Source organism: Oncorhynchus clarkii, unplaced genomic scaffold, assembly GCF_045791955.1.
Source record: "Oncorhynchus clarkii lewisi isolate Uvic-CL-2024 unplaced genomic scaffold, UVic_Ocla_1.0 unplaced_contig_3779_pilon_pilon, whole genome shotgun sequence".
NCBI lineage: Eukaryota > Metazoa > Chordata > Actinopteri > Salmoniformes > Salmonidae > Oncorhynchus > Oncorhynchus clarkii.
In genome coordinates, this window is record NW_027261031.1 from 124,564 (window position 1) to 147,254 (window position 22,691).

The window sequence follows — 22,691 nt, forward strand, 5'->3', positions numbered from 1 at the left end:
GTATGTCACACACACACAATATCTGTGTCTGTCAGAGGAAATGTTGACTTGACCTAGGGGTCAACGTTAGTTCTGCTACCCTCAGCACACACTGAGCACACACACACACACGGTAGAGCTGATTTAAAGAGGATAGCATGCACACACACACACGGTAGAGCTGATTTAAAGAGGATAGCATGCACACACACACACGGTAGAGCTGATTTAAAGAGGATAGCATGCGCACACACACACACACACACACACACACGGTAGAGCTGATTTAAAGAGGATAGCATGCACATACACACACAGTAGAGCTGATTTAAAGAGGATAGCATGCACACACACACACGGTAGAGCTGATTTAAAGAGGATAGCATGCACACACATGGTAGAGCTGATGTAAAGAGGATAGCATGCACACACACACACACACGGTAGAGCTGATTTAAAGAGGACAGCATGCACACACACACACGGTAGAGCTGATTTAAAGAGGATAGCATGCACACACACACAGGCAGGCCCCAACAATTCACACCAAAGCCATCCTGGTGCCATAACATGCTGGGTTAGCACATACAGTGACCTCCACCCAGCCAAACCCCTGAAGACAGAGAGAGAGAGAGATCAAAACCTTGACAAGGCACAGGCTCAGTGAGCACAGCGTTGCCATTGAGAAGGTAGACACAGGAAAACCTGGCTCCCTGTAGAGGAAAGGCTGTGCAACCACTGCACCACAGCAGAACCCAAGACAGATCTGCATTTCCTGACTAAATGTAAAAAATATTAAGGAATTAAGTGTCATTTCCCAAATTTGAAACCCTTATTGAAGGTTTCAAAGACCTCTCTGATGAGAATAGGCTACCTGTCCTGTTGGGGGAAGACTCAGAGAGCTGTGGGTTGGCAGCGCACTACATTGCTGCCTGCCATAAGATGAGGGACAGTGTCTAACAGACCAACCAACCAGCACATGTCCTCTATGTTATTGTTACTGTCCATTGTATGGTTATTTTTACCCTTGATTATTGTTGCTACTGATTGTCCAGTGACAAAGTATGCTTTGGCAATATGTACATTGTTACATCATGCCAATAACGCAATTTAAATGAGAGATGAAATTAGAGGTTTGGAGAAACGGAGAAGAGAAACATCTGTGGAGAGAAGTTCGGGAGCCCAAGTGACTCATCGGTCTAAGGCGATGCATCTCAGTGCAAGAGGCGACACTACAGTCCCTGGTTCAAATCCAGGCTGAATCACATCCGGCCATTATTGGGAGTCCCATAGGGCAGTGCACAATTCGCCCAGCGTCGTCCGGGGTAGGCGTCATTGTAAACAAGAATTTGTTCTTAACTGACTTGCCTAGTTAAATAAAATAAATAAATAAGTGCTGTGGGCTGTAGAAGCCCCATTTGAGGGGGAACATGGAGAGATGTACTGGGGGTTGTAGAAGCCCCATGGTAACAGTACAGCATCAGGACTACTGGGGGTTGTAGAAGCCCCATGGTAACAGTACAGCATCAGGACTACTGTGGGTTGTAGAAGCCTCATGGTAACAGTACAGCATCAGGACTACTGTGGGTTGTAGAAGCCTCATGGTAACAGTACAGCATCAGGACTACTGTGGGTTGTAGAAGCCTCATGGTAACAGTACAGCATCAGGACTACTGTGGGTTGTAGAAGCCCCATGGTAACAGTACAGCATCAGGACTACTGTGGGTTGTAGAAGCCTCATGGTAACAGTACAGCATCAGGACTACTGTGGGTTGTAGAAGCCTCATGGTAACAGTACAGCATCAGGACTACTGTGGGTTGTAGAATCCCCATGGTAACAGTACAGCATCAGGACTACTGTGGGTTGTAGAAGCACCATGGTAAGAGTACAGCATCAGGACTACTGTGGGTTGTAGAAGCCTCATGGTAACAGTACAGCATCAGGACTACTGTGGGTTGTAGAAGCACCATGGTAAGAGTACAGCATCAGGACTACTGTGGGTTGTAGAAGCCCCATGGTAACAGTACAGCATCAGGACTACTGTGGGTTGTAGAAGCCCCATGGTAACAGTACAGCATCATGACTACTGTGGGTTGTAGAAGCCTCATGGTAACAGTACAGCATCAGGACTACTGTGGGTTGTAGAAGCACCATGGTAAGAGTACAGCATCAGGACTACTGTGGGTTGTAGAAGCCCCATGGTAACAGTACAGCATCAGGACTACTGTGGGTTGTAGAAGCCCCATGGTAACAGTACAGCATCAGGACTACTGTGGGTTGTAGAAGCCCCATGGTAAGAGTACAGCATCAGGACTACTGTGGGTTGTAAAAGCCCCATGGTAACAGTACAGCATCAGGACTACTGGGGGGTTGTAGAAGCCCCATGGTAACAGTACAGCATCAGGACTACTGTGGGTTGTAGAAGCCCCATGGTAAGAGTACATCATCAGGACTACTGTGGGTTGTAGAAGCCCCATGGTAACAGTACAGCATCAGGACTACTGTGGGTTGTAGAAGCCTCATGGTAACAGTACAACATCAGGACTACTGTGGGTTGTAGAATCCCCATGGTAACAGCACAGCATCAGGACTACTGTGTAACTCACCAGCATAACAACCACCGCTACCAGGCATAAAAAGCCTGGACACAGAAACACAATAAACTGCCTGCACCTAGCCAAGGGTAGAACACACACACACACCAAGGACACCTTGTAAGCTACTCTCTCCCTGGCTCTGATTTGAATGAAAGGTACATGTGAATCAACATTATGTTCAGGTGGCAGAAGTCTGTTCTTACTGCTAACCTTCCAGCCTTGTAGCCTTTTCATCCCCATAGCTGCTTTAGTCACTAAAGAAACCCCTCATTTGCCTAATTCATGTCACCTATTCTGGGTCTGCAGCCCAACTGGCACCCTATTCCCTATATAGTGCACTACTTTTGACCAGGACCCATAGGGTGCCATTTGGGACGCAATCCATGTCTGCGTATCCCATCGGAATACACAGATGGTATTACATATTCTCACCCCCCAAAATATAAAGAAAGAAATGCATCTGAAATGCCAAGCTGTGTATAATAGGTTACTCTCCCCTCAGCTGTAGCTTCTCATCTTAACCCTGAGACAAGGGCTGCGGCTTGAATGGCACCCTATTCCCTATACTGTATAGTCCACTACATTTGACTGGAGCCCTATGAGCCCTTGTCAAAAGTAGTGCACATTGTAAGGACTAGGGTGGCATTTGGGACGCACACAAGGTGACAGTAGAAATAGTGTAAATCCCCGAATCAAAAGAAAAGCAGCTTTAATGAGAGAGAGGGAGATGGAGTGAGGAGAGGGAGAGATGGAATGAGAGAGCGAGAGAGAGGGGAAGAGAGAGAGGGGGAGAGATGGAGTGAGGAGAGAGAGAGCGAGAGAGGGAGAGAGAGGGAGAGAGAGGGAGCGAGAGAGAGATGGAACGAGAGAGAGCGAGAGAGAGAGGGGAAGAGAGAGAGAGAGGGAGAGAAGGAGTGAGAAAGAGAGCAGGGAGAGATGGAGAGAGAGGGGGAGATAGGGGGGTAGCACAGATATAGAGGGGGGGATGAGAGAGAAAGGGGGGGTTGAATCAGTGTGTGTAGGCGTGTGTGTACGTGTGTGTGTGCGTGTGTGTCCATTTGTCTCTCTGTAAATAGGCTCAGGCTGTCATACTTGAGTAAAAGTAAAGATACCTTAATAGAAAATGACTCAAGTAAAAGTGAAAGTCATCCAGTAAAATACTACTTTAGTAAAAGTCTAAAAGTATTTAGTTGCAAATATACTTGGGTATATAAATTAAATAGAATTGCTACAATAAAGTAAAAGTATAAATCATTTCAAATTCTTTACATAAAGTAAATCAGATGGTACCATTTTCTTGTTTTTTTTGCCACTCAGGCATCATTTACAGATAGCCAGGGGAAGACTCCAACACTCAGACATCATTTACAGATAGCCAGGGGAAGACTCCAACACTCAGGCATCATTTACAGATAGCCAGGGGAACACTCCAACACTCAGACATCATTTACAGATAGCCAGGGGAACACTCCAACACTCAGACATCATTTACAGATAGCCAGGGGAAGACTCCAACACTCAGGCATCATTTACAGATAGCCAGGGGAACACTCCAACACTCAGGCATCATTTACAGATAGCCAGGGGAACACTCCAACACTCAGGCATAATTTACAGATAGCCAGGGGCACACTCCAACACTCAGACATCATTTACAGATAGCCAGGGGAAGACTCCAACACTCAGACATCATTTACAGATAGCCAGGGGAACACTCCAACACTCAGACATTATTTACAGATAGCCAGGGGCACACTCCAACACTCAGGCATTATTTACAGATAGCCAGGGGAAGACTCCAACACTCAGACATCATTTACAGATAGCCAGGGGAAGACTCCAACACTCAGGCCTCATTTACAGATAGCCAGGGGAACACTCCAACACTCAGACATCATTTACAGATAGCCAGGGAAAGACTCCAACACTCAGACATCATTTACAGATAGCCAGGGGAAGACTCCAACACTCAGGCATAATTTACAGATAGCCAGGGGAACTGATCAGAGGCAGTAGGGATGATAAGGGATGATCTTTTGATAAGTCTGTGAATTGGACCATTTTCCTGTTCTGCTAAAGAATTTAAAATGTACTTTGGTTGTCAGGTGTAAAAAGTACATGTATGGAGTAAAAAAGTACATTATTTTCTTTAGGAATGTAGTGAAGTAAAAGTAAAAGTTGTCAAAAATATAAATAGTAAAGTAAAGATACCCCAAAAACGACTTAAGTAGTACTTTAAAGTATGTTTACTTATGTTGGTGAGGCTCTCTGACACGCTGCTCTCTGACACGCTGCTCTCTGACACGCTGCTCTCTGACACGCTGCTCTCTGACACGCTGCTCTCTGACACGCTGCTCTCTGACACGCTGCTCTCTGACAAGCCCTATAGGCTCTGGTCAAAAGACGTGCACTAGCCTATAGAGGGAATAAGGTGCCTTCGTGACAGCCCAGAATACGATATGATACTCACAACAACAAAACAGACTACAAAGTCCCTCTCATACAGCTGTGGGCTGGAGGGTTTAACTGTTTCCAGAAATCAACTGACGGGTTGATTGATAGTTTCACTGAAGGTTTGTCTGTTTCTCATTCTACACAGAAGCCCATGAAGTAAGACACTGATGAGTTACACACCATCAACTGAACAACTGCTTACTCTCACACACACACACACCGTCTTGATCAACCTGCCAGTGTTCTACAGTGTTCTCTACCCAGCCTCCACATGGTTGACATCAGCCAGTCCTCTCTACCCAGCCTACACATGGTTGGCATCAGCCAGTCCTCTCTACCCAGCCTCCACATGGTTGGCATCAGCCAGTCCTCTCTACCCAGCCTCCACATGGTTGACATGCCAGTCAGTTTTAATACCAGAAACATATGGACTCCATTATTGTGATGCATCAGATCTTATTGTTCCACTGCTTCTCCAGATTTTCCCTTTCCCCTCTCTTTGGAATATGGCTCCAGTCTGTGTCAGTGTGTGTCCTTTTAAATAGCCTCTGCAGGCCAGACCTCTAGAGTCACGAACCTCTGAGATGACTGAAGACTAAGAGTTTTTATTCAGTTCTATAATTATATAGCATGTGAGTTTAAGTATGCCCTTTGTAGCTGGCACATTAAAACACCATCTTTGAGGACAGCTTGTGTGTGCGTGCGTGTATCAGTGTGTGTGTGTCTGTGTGTGTCTGTGTGTGTCCGTGTATGTATGTCTGTGTGTGTCAGTGTGTGCGTGTGTGTGTCCGTTTGAGGGCCACCAGATGAGAAAGACAAAACAGGACTTACCCACCTCAATTTCTCAGGATGACATCACTCCTACCCAAAACGCAGGGTGATTGGTCAGAGATTGGCCTATCAGTGTAACGGACATCAGCGGGGACAATGATAGGAGCAGGGTAACATTGCCCCTAGATGCTGATCTTGTGTCAGTTCGGCATTTTCCCCACTAATGGTTAAGGTTAGGATTGGGGGAGGGGAAGCTGATCCTGGATCTGGGCTTTCACCCTGTCTGCAATAGCATCCAGAAGGAAGAGTATATCTCTGTGGTGCTGATTATGGTTAGCATATACATATAACACAACACCCACACGTACTGTACATCTGAGAGCACAGAGGCACACACCCTCTCTCACACACATGGAGCTTGTTTTCTATTCGTTTTGACACTGCATGCTTTTATTGCTCACTGAGAGGTACTCAGCCTGCCTGAGAGTGTGACAGCAAATGAAGACTAGGCAGAGTGCTAAACAGCAGTCAATGTGTGTGTGTGTGTGTGTGTGTGTGTGTGTGTGTGTGTGTGTGTGTGTGTGTGTGTGTGTGTGTGTGTGTGAGGGGGGGGGGCTAACCTAGCCTCCATTAACACAATAAAGTAAACACCTAGCTAGCTAACTGTGTTTTCATTTACAACTCATTACTCAACCATTGGAATCCACAGAGAGGTAAAATACACACACACAGACACTGTACATCAACACACCGTAAAGTACACACACACACACACACACACACACACACACACAACACAACCTGGAGTGACAAAGCAGCCATCAACAGGAGGTTGCTCAGGTGCAGAAAGAGTCCTGATCAATGAACTAATCAATTATTGTCTAAATAAATGGATGGATGGATCGATAAATTAATTACTAAATGAACGAACAAATTAAACAAATTAAGAAACTAATGATGGAACAATAGTATCATCTTGGGATTTGTCCCTAGTTGGGATGATCTATAATTAAGATGGGTAGCCCAACACAGACTGAATTTGTCCCTAGTTGGGATGATCTATAATTAAGATGGGTAGCCCAACACAGATTGGATTTGTCCCTAGTTGGGATGATCTATAATTAAGATGGGTAGCCCAACACAGACTGGATTTGTCCCTAGTTGGGATGATCTATAATTAAGATGGGTAGCCCAACACAGACTGGATTTGTCCCTAGTTGGGATGATCTAGAATTATGATGGGTAGCCCAACACAGACTGGATTTGTCCCCATGATCTTTAAGACGAGCCGTGGAAAATCAGAGAGAATGGACAGACCTGGAGATCTGTCTGTCTGTCTGTCTGTCTGTCTGTCTGTCTGTCAGTCTGTCTGTGTCTGTCTGTCCAGGATGGATATGGCTGTAGCCATTCTCACTGTGTGTATGTTACATCATCTTGCCTGAGTTAACAAACACATCTGTCTGTACACAGCTCCTGTGCTCTCAACATCTGCAATATAAACAATCTATTGCAATGCAACACAACACAAAGCAACACAACAGAAAGCAACACAACACAACGCAAAGCAACACAACACAAAGCAACACAACACAACACAAAGCAACACAACGCAACACAATGCAACACAACACAAAGCAACACAACACAACACAAAGCAACACAACACAACACAACACAATGCAACACAACACAATGCAACACAACACAATGCAACACAATGCAACACAACACAACACAAAGCAACACAACACAACACAACACAACACAACACAATGCAACACAACACAAAGCAAAACAAAGCAACACAACACAATGCAACACAACACAAAGCAAAACACAACACAACACAACACAACACAACACAATGCAACACAATGCAACACAACACAAAGCAAAACAAAGCAACACAACACAATGCAACACAACACAAAGCAAAACACAACACAACACAACACAACACAACACAAAGCAACACAACACAACACAACACAACACAACACAAACAAAACAAAGCAACACAACACAATGCAACACAACACAACACAAAGCAACACAACACAACACAACACAACACAACACAATGCAACACAACACAACACAACACAACACAACACAACACAACACAAAGCAACACAACACAACACAACACAACACAACACAATGCAACACAACACAAAGCAAAACACAACACAACACAACACAACACAACACAATGCAACACAACACAACACAATGCAACACAACACAAAGCAAAACACAACACAACACAACACAACACAACACAATGCAACACAACACAAAGCAAAACAACACAACACAAAGCAACACAACACAACACAACACAATGCAACACAACACAATGCAACACAACACAACACAACACAACACAACACAACACAACACAACACAACACAACACAACACAACACAACACAATGCAACACAACACAAAGCAAAACAAAGCAACACAACACAATGCAACACAACACAATGCAACACAACGCAACACAACACACTGTAACACAACACAATGCAACACAACACAATGCAACACAACACAATGCAACACAAAGCAACACAACACAATGCAACACAACACAAAGCAACACAACACAAAGCAACACAACACAAAGCAACACAAAGCAACACAACACAAAGCAACACAACAGAAAGCAATACTACACAAAGCAACACAACACAAAGCAACACAACACAATGCAACACAACACAAAGCAACACAAAGCAACACAAAGCAACACAACAGAACGCAATACTACACTACAAAGCATATTGTAATGCAACACAAAGCAACACAACACAACACAAAGCAACACAACACAAAGCAACACAACACAAAGCAACACAACACAACACAACACAACACAAAGCAACACAACACAAACCAACACAACAGAAAGCAATACTACACTACAAAAATATTGAAATGCAACACAACACAAAGCAACACAACACAAAGCAACACAACAGAACGCAATACTACACTACAAAGCATATTGTAATGCAACACAAAGCAACACAACACAACACAAAGCAACACAACACAAAGCAACACAACACAAAGCAACACAACGCAACACAACAGAATGCAACACAACACATAGCAACACAGCACAACACAAAGCAACACAACATGTCGCAGCGCAAAACACAACATAACATAAAGTGGATCTGTAGTGAGAGGCTGTGGAATTCTATTTAACCAAACAGAAACAGTTCAATGGACTGGGGCTTCATTTAAAAACAACAAGATGTTTTCATTCACTAAACCTGTTGCTCATTGTTCTCTTACATACCACAGCACACACCCACACTCTTTTACAACAGACACACACACAGTCACAGAAAACATCACACGTCATAAAGTATCATCGCTGCAGATTCTAGACCAAACATAGTGATTCAAGCTCTTTCAAGCTTCCAATTGAAGGTGCCTATTGAAAATACACAAAGGCGCTCTTAGAAACTGAGGGAGGCGGAGAGGAGAGCTACGAAGCCATAAAAACAACTCAAGTCAGGTCCGTCTGCTACAGCTGCATTACTGCTCTCAACTGCGGTTAGTGTGAAAATGATTCTATGGAGAGTGAGTGAAGAGGAAGACATCTACAGTACCTATCATTTAGTACAAAACTAAATCCCTTCCTCGGTGGAATACGTTTACCTACCATTTAGTACAAAACTAAATCCCTTCCTCAGTGGAATATGTCTACCTACCATTTAGTACAAAACTAAATCCCTTCCTCGGTGGAATACGTTTACCTATCATTTAGTACAAAACTAAATCCCTTCCTCGGTGGAATACGTTTACCTACCATTTAGTACAAAACTAAATCCCTTCCTCAGAGGAATCCGTTTACCTACCATTTAGTACAAAACTAAATCCCTTCCTCAGAGGAATCCGTTTACCTACCATTTAGTACAAAACTAAATCCCTTCCTCAGAGGAATCCGTTTACCTACCATTTAGTACAAAACTAAATCCCTTCCTCAGAGGAATCCGTTTACCTATCATTTAGTACAAAACTAAATCCCTTCCTCAGAGGAATCCGTTTACCTATCATTTAGTACAAAACTAAATCCCGTCCTCGGTGGAATCCGTTTACCTATCATTTAGTACAAAACGAAATCCCTTCCTCAGAGGAATCCGTTTACCTACCATTTAGTACAAAACTAAATCCCTTCCTCAGAGGAAGACGTCTACCTACCATTTAGTACAAAACTAAATCCCTTCCTCAGAGGAATCCGTTTACCTATCATTTAGTACAAAACTAAATCCCTTCCTCAGAGGAATCCGTTTACCTATCATTTAGTACAAAACTAAATCCCGTCCTCGGTGGAATCCGTTTACCTATCATTTAGTACAAAACTAAATCCCTTCCTCAGAGGAATCCGTTTACCTATCATTTAGTACAAAACTAAATCCCGTCCTCGGTGGAATACGTTTACCTACCATTTAGTACAAAACTAAATCCCTTCCTCAGTGGAATACGTTTACCTACCATTTAGTACAAAACTAAATCCCTTCCTCAGAGGAATCCGTTTACCTATCATTTAGTACAAAACTAAATCCCGTCCTCGGTGGAATACGTTTACCTACCATTTAGTACAAAACTAAATCCCTTCCTCAGTGGCAATAGCTTAGCTCTAGGACAGAAATGAATACATGTTAAAATGAGTGTTTATGAAAATGTATCACTGAAACACATTGAACTTCTGGGATGAACTCCCCGGTTGGTTTGAGATATCAGGCAAATAACATCTTTCTTCTTCCATTTTCTTCTCTTGCTCTTTCTTCCCTTTTCAATTCTATCTATATTCATGCTCTTGTATTGGGAGGGATGGGTTCTCCCATCTCATAGCCCTCTCGGTGCTGGGGAACTTGAAATGTACACACACACACACACAACCACATGCTCGTACACACATGCTCTCTCACACACACACACACTGGGACCATGCTCCCACCCATCCAGGACATCTACTTGAAACAATGCCTGAGGAAGGCCTGGAGCATCATCAAGGACCCCCCCCCCCCCCCCCCTCCCTTGGGACAATTGAGACATGGATTGTCTATGTGTGCCATTCAGAGGGTGAATGGGCAAGACAAAATATCTAAGTGCCTTTGAACGGTGTATGGTAGTAGGTGCCAGGCGCACCAGTTTGAGTGTGTCACAAACGGGTTTTTCACGCTCAACAGTTTCCTGTGTGTATCAAGAATGGTTCACCACCCAAAGGACATCCAGCCAACTTGACACAACTGTGGGAAGCAGTGGAGTCAACATGGGACAGCATCCCTGTGGAACGCTTTTGACCTCTTGTAGAGTCCATGCCCCATCAACTAAATATTAGGAAGGTGTTCCTAATGTTTTGTACACTCAGTGTATACATTCATGTTACACACACATTATAACTGCTGCTTACCAGACTGTTATTAACCTGCTCAGTTGATACACTTCCCTCCAATCCCCCATTGCCCAGAACACATGTACATATCGGACTAGAAATGGTTCCTTCCTGTTTTGTACTTGTACTAAAATGTTTATTCTATTCTACTGAGCCATTTACTTTATGTTTGTAGTCTTATATTGTATTTTTGGTTATTGTTGTTGCATTGTGGAGAAGGAACCTGCAAGTAAGCATTTCATTGGACGATGTATACCATGTGTATCCTGTACACTGTTAGACTAATATGTGCGCGCACACACACACACACACACACACACACACACACACACACACACACACACACACACACACACACACACACACACACACACACACACACACACACACACACACACACACACACACACACACACACACACACCTCCTAAGCCCTCAGAGTAGTGGGGTTGAAAATAGGAACATCCTGTAGGGGAGAAAGAGGTCATGCTAGGATACACTCTGTATGGGTACTGGGCTGACTTAAAACAAATTGAAACCACACACACCTCCCATGACTGGAGAAACTACATCAGGAAGACATACACATCCCTGGGGTCTCACTTAAAACACACACACACACTGATCTTGTTAACTTATATAAGTATTGAATAAGTAATACATGCTGAAGTGAACAACTACACACTAAACATGCCGTTAGCATCATCAGAATCACCTCAACATCCGAGCAGAGCTAAATTAAAATATGTCATCAATTCTGCCTCTCCAGCTTTCCTACATTCATTTAGAACACGAGACACAAATCTGGGGCTGGTACTGCTGAATTACTAGGATAAACCAACCAGCTAACATCAGAAACAAGCCTTGGGGAGACACAGACAGGCAGACAGACTCACGCACCAACAATGGTATCTGCAACCGGCCTTGGATAGAGATATAGACAGACAGACAGCCAGACAGACAGACAGACAGACAGACAGACAGACAGACAGACAGACAGACAGACAGACAGAGACAGACAGAGACAGACAGACAGACAGACAGACAGACAGACAGACAGACAGACAGACAGACAGACAGACAGACAGCGACAGAGAGACACACACTGTGTGCCATACGACAGCCATCAGCTAGATGAGATTGACACGTAGCAGGCAGATGAAAGACAAGACTCAGCCCTCTGTTCATTCCTCCCTGCAGTCACATTCTACTGAGGTCTCTCACTTTCATACATCCATTATTCCCTACACAACATGGTGTGGCGAGGACACACACACACACACACACACACACACACACACACACATGCACACTGTGACAACAACATGCAGTGCTGGGGATCGACTCATGGAATCTGTGCCTTGCAGAATACTGGGGAGCAAGCTGTCGGGGAGCACTTACACAGCTTTATCTGTGTGTGTATGTATTTGTGTATGCATTTGTTTATGTGTGTGTATGTGTGTGTGTATATCTGTGTGTGTGTACTCACCTTGTCACCACAGTCAAGCGGGCTGGATCCACTCTTGTTCCCACAGTCTTCCTGAAACACAGAGAAAATCACAAGCCACATGTTGGTTGTTTGTCTATTCAATTCAGTCCTGTATGAAAACAAATCTAGAAAATGAATAACATTACATTTCTCTCCCCATTACTTAGATGTTTGTTCTCTTACAGTATATTCATTGAGAGCTTGATTCTCTGATTGTATTAGATTGATTCAAGTCTTAAATGTGTTTTTCTTTCCAAAATGAAACCAGTCGAAACCTGGTGATGACCACATGAATATCCATCAAGTCTCCTATGATTTGTGATGGGCTGGATCCAAAAAGTCCTATTTCTCCTCCAGGATGTGACAGTAACTTGTTGGTATTCTACCAGCTCTCTCAATTTCCTATTTTCATCAAGGGAATATGATAGTCTCCTTCTCTCTTTCTGTCTATCCTCAACCCCCACCCCTCTCTCTTTCTCCAATCCCATCTTTCTCTCCGTTCTTTCAAACCAAATCGCTCTCCAAACCATCCTTCTATTTTCTCCAATCTCTCTCCCTTTCAACCCCTCCCTCTCTCCATCTCCCCTTCTCTCTTACTCCCCCCAACTCTCTAACCCAATCTCTCTCCCTTCCAACCCCTCCCTCTCTCTATCGCCCCTTCTCTCTTACTCCCTCCATCTCTCTAACCCAATCTCTCTCCCTTCCAACCCCTCCCTCTCTCCATCTCTCTAACCCAATCTCTCTCCCTTCCAACCCCTCTCTCTCTCCATCACCCCTTCTCTCTTACTCCCCCCATCTCTCTAACCCAATCTCTCTCCAGCCTCTCTAGGTAGTGACAGGTAGTTTATTCCATCTTGTTCTGACAGATGTCAGCTTTGACAACCCTGCCTCATCCTCCACAAGGATTACTCTCCTTCCAAGAGATATGGCTCTGTGTATCGCATCCTCTAACTCATTACAACACACACACACACACACACACACACACACTAGTGCTGTCAAATTCAAATCTCGACCTGGAAGCCAAGTCCACTGCTTTTTCATTCTTCCTAATCAGGGACTGATTTCAACCTGCGACACCAGGTGGCTGCAATAATTATCAGGTAGAGCAGAAACCCAGTAGGGTCCGGACATCGTAGGGTCAGAGTTCAATACCCCTGCTCTGGAGGTTTATGCCTTATTTGAGGAATATGTAACATTCTGTCTCTCATGTCCCAGAGGAGAGTAGGCATATACACTGACTGGACAAAACATTATGAACACCTGCTGAAAGATAGAGGACAGTAGACATATACACTGACTGGACAAAACATTATGAACACCTGCTGAAAGCTAGAGGACAGTAGACATATACACTGACTGGACAAAACATTATGTACACCTGCTGAAAGCTAGAGGACAGTAGACATATACACTGACTGGACAAAACATTATGAACACCTGCTGAAAGCTAGAGGACAGTAGACATATACACTGACTGGACAAAACATTATGAACACCTGCTGAAAGCTAGAGGACAGTAGACATATACACTGACTGGACAAAACATTATGAACACCTGCTGAAAGATAGAGGACAGTAGACATATACACTGACTGGACAAAACATTATGTACACCTGCTGAAAGCTAGAGGACAGTAGACATATACACTGACTGGACTAAACATTATGAACACCTGCTGAAAGCTAGAGGACAGTAGACATATACACTGACTGGACAAAACATTATGAACACCTGCTGAAAGCTAGAGGACAGTAGACATATACACTGACTGGACAAAACATTATGAACACCTGCTGAAAGCTAGAGGACAGTAGACATATACACTGACTGGACTAAACATTATGAACACCTGCTGAAAGCTAGAGGACAGTAGACATATACACTGACTGGACAAAACATTATGAACACCTGCTGAAAGCTAGAGGACAGTAGACATATACACTGACTGGACAAAACATTATGAACACCTGCTGAAAGCTAGAGGACAGTAGACATATACACTGACTGGACTAAACATTATGAACACCTGCTGAAAGCTAGAGGACAGTAGACATATACACTGACTGGACAAAACATTATGAACACCTGCTGAAAGCTAGAGGACAGTAGACATATACACTGACTGGACTAAACATTATGAACACCTGCTGAAAGCTAGAGGACAGTAGGCATATACACTGACTGGACAAAACATTATGAACACCTGCTGAAAGCTAGAGGACAGTAGGCATATACACTGACTGGACAAAACATTATGAACACCTGCTGAAAGCTAGAGGACAGTAGGCATATACACTGACTGGACAAAACATTAAGTACACCTGCTGAAAGCTAGAGGACAGTAGACATATACACTGACTGGGCAAAACATTATGAACACCTGCTGAAAGCTAGAGGACAGTAGACATATACACTGACTGGACAAAACATTATGAACACCTGCTGAAAGCTAGAGGAAAGTAGACATATACACTGACTGGACAAAACATTATGTACACCTGCTGAAAGCTAGAGGACAGTAGACATATACACTGACTGGACAAAACATTATGAACACCTGCTGAAAGCTAGAGGAAAGTAGACATATACACTGACTGGACAAAACATTATGAACACCTGCTGAAAGCTAGAGGAAAGTAGACATATACACTGACTGGACAAAACATTATGTACACCTGCTGAAAGCTAGAGGACAGTAGACATATACACTGACTGGACTAAACATTATGAACACCTGCTGAAAGCTAGAGGACAGTAGACATATACACTGACTGGACTAAACATTATGAACACCTGCTGAAAGATAGAGGACAGTAGGCATATACACTGACTGGACAAAACATTATGAACACCTGCTGAAAGCTAGAGGACAGTAGGCATATACACTGACTGGACAAAACATTATGAACACCTGCTGAAAGCTAGAGGAAAGTAGACATATACACTGACTGGACAAAACATTATGTACACCTGCTGAAAGCTAGAGGACAGTAGACATATACACTGACTGGACAAAACATTATGTACACCTGCTGAAAGCTAGAGGACAGTAGACATATACACTGACTGGACAAAACATTATGTACACCTGCTGAAAGCTAGAGGAAAGTAGACATATACACTGACTGGACAAAACATTATGAACACCTGCTGAAAGCTAGAGGACAGTAGACATATACACTGACTGGACTAAAAATTATGAACACCTGCTGAAAGCTAGAGGACAGTAGACATATACACTGACTGGACTAAACATTATGAACACCTGCTGAAAGATAGAGGACAGTAGACATATACACTGACTGGACAAAACATTATGAACACCTGCACAAGCTAGGAATCTCTTATTGATGATAAATCATCCAAATGTACCCTGTTGCTCCCTTAATAATAAATCATCCAAATGTACCCTGTTGCCAAATACAATCCCCCCCATGGTTTCAGACCTAACCCCCACTCTCCCTTACACTTCTATTACTCATCACCAGTCCAACCCTGACACACACACACACACACTCCTGTGTGAGGATAATAAGGCTAACCTGTCCAAACACATCTCTTGGCAAATTAGCAGTCAGGCTTGCATTTACAGCCAGATGTCCCAACTGTGTGTGTGTGTGTGTGTGTGTGTGTGTGTGTGTGTGTGTGTGTGTGTGTGTGTGTGGATAAGCCGTAATGAACATGAGGTCAGTGGTATAATGTTAAGACAGGGCCGTCTATATCTTGTCTGACAGAACCATGTCAGGTCAAATGGCTGCTGAGGAACACCCTGATTAGACATGAACATTCTTGGCCTATCGTGTCAAGCCTCTAAGGGCTTGTATTAAGATACCAAAACACACACACACACAGCAAATTTAAAAAACACACACACACACAGACATGCACCAAAAACAAATTTAAAAAACACACACACACACAACAAATACCAGATAAAAAGGACCCATATGGTTCCTGTCCAACTGGAGAGCCTTAAATAGCTTGGCTTGCATTTTGGGTAACAGGAAATGAACTGTTGAATGCCGCTCGCAGTCGAAGGCGGATTGTTTTTCTATTAAAACTGAATTCTAAATGTTTTATCCATGTGAGGATTTCATATGGACACATAATCATTCATACATGTTTATGCAAACTAGTCTTATTAAATAATGTATGAGTCTACTACTCTACTATTGCAGTTCCAATTTGATATTTCTGTTTGGACAGTGGAACCACTTTCAGACTACAGTACAAAGTAGCTATACAGTCCTGTGTCAAACAATGTGCAAAAACCTCATTTGTGATGTGTATGCTACAGGTGGCTGGTGGCACCTTAATTGGGGAGGATGGGCTCATTGGGGAGGAATGGAATCTATGGAATGATATCAAACGAATGGATTCCATATGTTTGAAAGCACTCCATTCCAGCCATTATTATAAGCCGTCCTCCCCTCACCAGCCTCCTGTGTGCTTAGATGTGTGCATAAATCAATGTGACAGAAAAAAGGCAGACACAGAGACATACAGACAGAGAGATATACAGAGAGACAAAGTAGGAATAGGCACAGAGACATACAGACAGAGAGACATACAGACAGACATACAGACAGAGAGACATACAGACAGAGAGAGAGACATACAGACAGAGAGACATACAGACAGAAAGACATACAGACAGAGAGACACATACAGACAGAGAGAAAGAAAGAAAAAAGGCAGACACAGAGACATACAGACAGAGACATATAGACAGAGAGACATACAGACAGAGAGACATACAGACAGAGAGAGAGAAAGAAAGAAAAAAGGCAGACACAGAGATATACAGACAGAGAGACATACAAACAGAGAGAGAGAGACATACAGACAGCGAGAGAGACATACAGACAGAGAGAGAGACACATACAGACAGAGAGACACATACAGACAGAGAGAGACACATACAGACAGAGAGACACATACAGACAGAGAGACACGAACAGACGGAGAGACATACAGACAGAGAGACATACAGACAGACATACAGACAGAGAGAGAGAAAGAAAGAAAAAAGGCAGACACAGAGACATACAGACAGAGAGAGACATACAGACAGAGAGAGAGATATACAGACAGAGAGAGACACATACAGACAGAGAGACACGAACAGACAGAGAGACACGAACAGACAGAGAGAGACATACAGAGAGACAGAGAGATCGGTCAGTGGCCACCTGTCTGCCGGGTCAGATTAGGGCTAGCCAAGACAACACACACACACACACACACACACACACACACACACACACACACACACACACACACACACACACACACACACACACACACACACACACACACACACACACACACACACAAACCAAAATAACCCCCAGCGGAGGAGGAGAAAGCAAGATGCTAAGCCAAGCCATGGAAACGCCTGGTATCAATTTACACCATGTTATCCACTTCTTGGACCGATCACTGTTTTATTTCATTAATTAACTCCTTAGCCTCAGTCTCCGTCCCAAATGACACCCTAGTCCCTACATACTGCACTCCATTAGACTAGCACTCATAGGGCTCTGGTCAAAAGTAGTGCACTATGTAGGAAATAGGGTGCCATTTGGTTTCTGCTTGGCACCTTGTACAATATAATATGAAGAGCTGGTATTTTTTTAAGGAGGAGGCAGAGAGCAACTCGCCAAGCCAGAAGGCTTGTACAGACACATGAGCGAGGGAAGTTGTGTGTGTGTGTTTGTGTTACTTTCCCCTCTGAAACTATGCTGGAGCCCTGATGGTTTCCTGGAGTAAATGGTGGCCTCTGGCAGCTCGCTCCCTCGTCCACGATGGCAGTGTGTATGTGTGTGCTCCCCAGTGTTCCACAGTAGAAATAGAACATATGCGTGTACATATAAAAACAAAACCAGCAGAAACATAGAAATAGATCTAGCAGAATGGACAGAAATCTCTGTCATCAGAGAGTGTATACCAAAATGGACATGGAAATAGACCTAGCCACACAGTAGAAATAGACCTAGCAGAATTTATGTAGACATAGACCGAGCAGAATGTACATATAAAAACAAAACCAGCAGAATTGACATAGAAATAGATCTAGCAGAATGGACAGAAATGTACTTAGGAGAATTCTTGTAGACATAGACCTAGCAGAATAACAATAGAAATATGTATACCAAAATGGACATGGAAATAGACCTAGCAGAATGTATGTAGACATAGACCTAGCAGAATGTATGTAGACAGACCTAGCAGAATGTCCATATAAAAACAAAACCAGCAGAATAGACATAGAAAGAGACCTAGCAGAATGTACATATAAAAACAAAACCAGCAGAATAGACATAGAAAGAGACCTAGCAGAAGGGGCATAGAAATAGACCGAGCATAAGGGGCATAGAAAGAGACCTAGCAGAAGGGACATAGAATGAGACCTAGCAGAAGGGACATAGAAAGAGACCTAGCAGAAGGGATATAAAAAGAGACCTAGCAGAAGGGACATAGAAAGAGACCTAGCAGAAGGGACATAGAAAGAGACCTAGCAGAAGGGACATAGAAAGAGACCTAGCAGAAGGGACATAGAAAGAGACCTAGCAGAAGGGACATAGAAAGAGACCTAGCAGAAGGGACATAGAAAGAGGCCTAGCAGAAGGGACATAGAAAGAGACCTAGCAGAATGGACATAGAAATACACCTAGCGGAATTAACATAGAAATGGACTTGACAGACTGTACATATAAAAAACGTGCAGAATGAACCTTGCAGACCTAGCAGAATGAACATTGAAATATACGCGGCATAGAAATAGAAATAGACCTAGCAGATTGAACACAGCTCAGAAAAAACACAGACGAGCTGCTAACAAGTTGGAAGTGATGTAACAAAACGGAATAGCACGCAAGTTGAAATGCACCAGCCTGAAATTCACTGGATTTGTCATGGTCCACTTCATATCATTGCAAGCACACACACGCACACACATTGCTGCATGCAAACAGCATTTAGAAAGGCAATGAGAGTCTGAGGGATGAGGAGATGATATGAGTCAATGCACTGAGAATTCTGATTGCTGCAGCCAATATGAGCCACAACAACATGAATGGAATGTCCTTTCTAGTCATTCTATATCTATACTAAGAAAACCACAGAACAAGCTCAAATAGATGGAGTGATACTAGTAGCTGTTAGAGTAATAATTAGACTGTAGGCCCCTCTCTCTACATCTCTCTGTATAGCTCTCCTCAATCTCTTTCTAGATCCCTCTCCACCTCTCTTCCTCTCTACTTTCTCTCTATATATACTTCCCTCTCCAAACATCTCGTCCACTCTTCCTCTGTATCCTTCTCTCTCCCTCCTCCCCTCATCGTAATATATAGTCTATGTGTGTATCCACCACCACACCTACAGTATGTGTACATCCACCACCATACAGACATATGATAAACTGTAGTGCCTATTTTATACACTTCATGAGAAATGGGGTTGTCTGTGTTATTCTGGTCATTCTACAGATACCTTCGAGAGTGACCCTGGTAAGAGGGTATCACACACACACCTGCCCCTTGGGCCATGTATATGCACAGTAATATTTGCAAGTCAAAAGAAGGCAATGAAAGGTTGCACTCACCTGCTGTATTCCTGATTTCTTCTCACGACTCTCTTCTCCTCTCCCATCTTCTCTTCATCCGCCCTTTCTCCTCCTCTCTTCTCATTGTCTGTCCTCTCTTCATCTGTCCTTTCTTCTCTTCTCCTTTCATCTCATCTCCTCTCTTGTCCTCCTTTTCTCTTCTCCATTCTCCTTTCCTCCCCTCTTCTTTCTCTCTCCACTCCTCCCCTATTCTCTTTCCTTTCTCTCCTCCCCTCCCCTCCCCTCTTCTCTCACTCTCCTCTCCTCTCCTTGGTTATGGGTTATGTGTGGAAACCTAGAGTACATTCTGAATATACCAATTAGTTTGTCAACCTCTGGCTGTCAGTCAAACCCAGGTATCTGTTTCTCTGAGATGCTTTGACATTACCAGGACTGATTACATGGTTCCAATGGGTGTTCCTTCAATCCCTGTTCTGTGGCTCTAATGTGGACTTCTGTTGCTTCCAAACATCCCTCCCTCCCTCTCTGTCTCTCTCTCATTCTCTCAGGCAGGGATCTTGTCAATTATGGCCTTAAAATCCGGTCATGGTCATTCCTTTCCTGAGATTTGATATCACCATCATTGTCATCTCTGCTAGCTATGCATCTTTTACAAGAGCAACTGAAAGAAGGAGGGGGAAGTACAGGGTTAACTTTTCCCCTTTCTTAAATCTGACAGACACACACATACACACACACACACACACAGAAACATGCACATGCACACGCACACACACACACACACACACAGAAACATGCACACTGCTTATTCCCTGACCACTAAGCCCTCTAAAGACTTCAATTACAGCAGGAAATCCATTCACTTATTGAACAGCTCTGTCATATTCTGAGCAAGTCTTACATTCATCATCAATATGCCCTTACAGCCTCAGTCAAACCTCAACTGTCACGTGCTCATCACTCATTCCACATACATATCCTGATAATGAAGGAACCTGTTGGGTACATAGGCTAGTATAAACTAAACTAACGCTGCTCTTACCTCACCAATACTGACTGAGTTCGATATAATCACCGATTAGCTATAGGTTCAATCTGAAAAACACTGAACTATTATCAGCAATACAACTTGAATATTGGACATGTTGAAAATGACGGAATGTTGTTGGAAGAATATAAAAAACACATACCTGATGACTGTGCACTTGATGCCCCCTAGGGCAGCGAAACCGGGCGCGCACGTTACGAGAAGCGAGCGCAAGATACAGTGGCACATGCGAACGGAGCGCTTGAAAATACACAACATAGGCTACCCTTGCTGCACAGTATCATATTATACAACATCATACATAAACCAGCCCTATAAATATAATTTGTGGTTTTAACAATGCTACCACTTGCGCGAGTTGTGCTTGCTTGCCGGGTGAAACGTGTTGGTACATGATACGGTTGTTAACGCACAGATACCGTACCATTGTTGCTGTCATGCACGGTCAAAGTCTATAAGGATGGCATTGTGTAAATTGCATTAATTACATGTAGGGATACATGTATATTTTGTAGGACGATTTATTTTGACACTGATCAATGGCACTGGGAGGAGATGAGCTGGAACGAACCGCAAAAAGGTGCACCTTGAAAACAAACACCTCTGGTCCTTACAGCCACAGCTGGCACTGGCCGCTCCTTTCTGCAGCACGTACAGTCCACAACGACCCAAAGCAGTCTGTTGTATTCCTATTAGCAGGCTAGACTACCGATACACCGGTGGCTTTGGCTTTGACACTAGAGTAAGAGCAAAAGAGAGGCGAGCTGGAGTTGTTTTTAAATCCCCAAAAGGTTTAGTAGTTAGCTTATAAACTCCACGGAGATCGAGAGACGCACCAACCTGTAGAATAAACCAACCGTTTTCTAGTCGACTCCTTCGGGAAGTGCGGTCTTGGTGAGGACACACTGGAGATGTGACAGGGACAATTAGGTCATGTGTCAGGTCTGCTATAGCGGAGAGAAGAGGCACTCTGATATTTATACACGCATCTCCTCTCCGCTCCGCGCGAGCCTGGCGCTTCTGAACACGCTGTTTACGCCAGCAGAGGCAGGAGGACACGCCCACTGCACACTCATTGGTCCGGTCCATTTCTAAGCCATTTCTATCATTCCATTGTCGGAGGCCTATTGTAGATACAATCTATAAAGCCTACTTTAGCGCTATTCTAGGAGGACTGAAAAATGTATAAAATAATTTTCTCTCTTTCTCACTACCCACTCACCCCTCTTTCTCACTACCCGCCCACCCCTCTTTCTCACTACCCGCCCACCCCTCTTTCTCACTACCCACTCACCCCTCTTTCTCACTACCCACCCACCCCTCTTTCCCACTACCCACTCACCCATCTTTCTCACTACCCGC

General features: G+C 43.6%; 1 protein-coding gene across 1 annotated transcript in view; it reads right to left on the reverse strand.

The window, feature by feature from the left end:
* LOC139403859 (cell migration-inducing and hyaluronan-binding protein-like) overlaps positions 1 to 22,342 on the reverse strand; it is a gene marked incomplete at its 3' end in the record, with an annotated part of 146,547 nt that extends 124,205 nt beyond the window's left edge. Inside the window, exon 1 of the mRNA XM_071147020.1 lies at positions 22,170 to 22,342. The remainder of the gene's footprint in view (positions 1 to 22,169) is intronic.
* Positions 22,343 to 22,691: the final 349 nt, after the last annotated feature.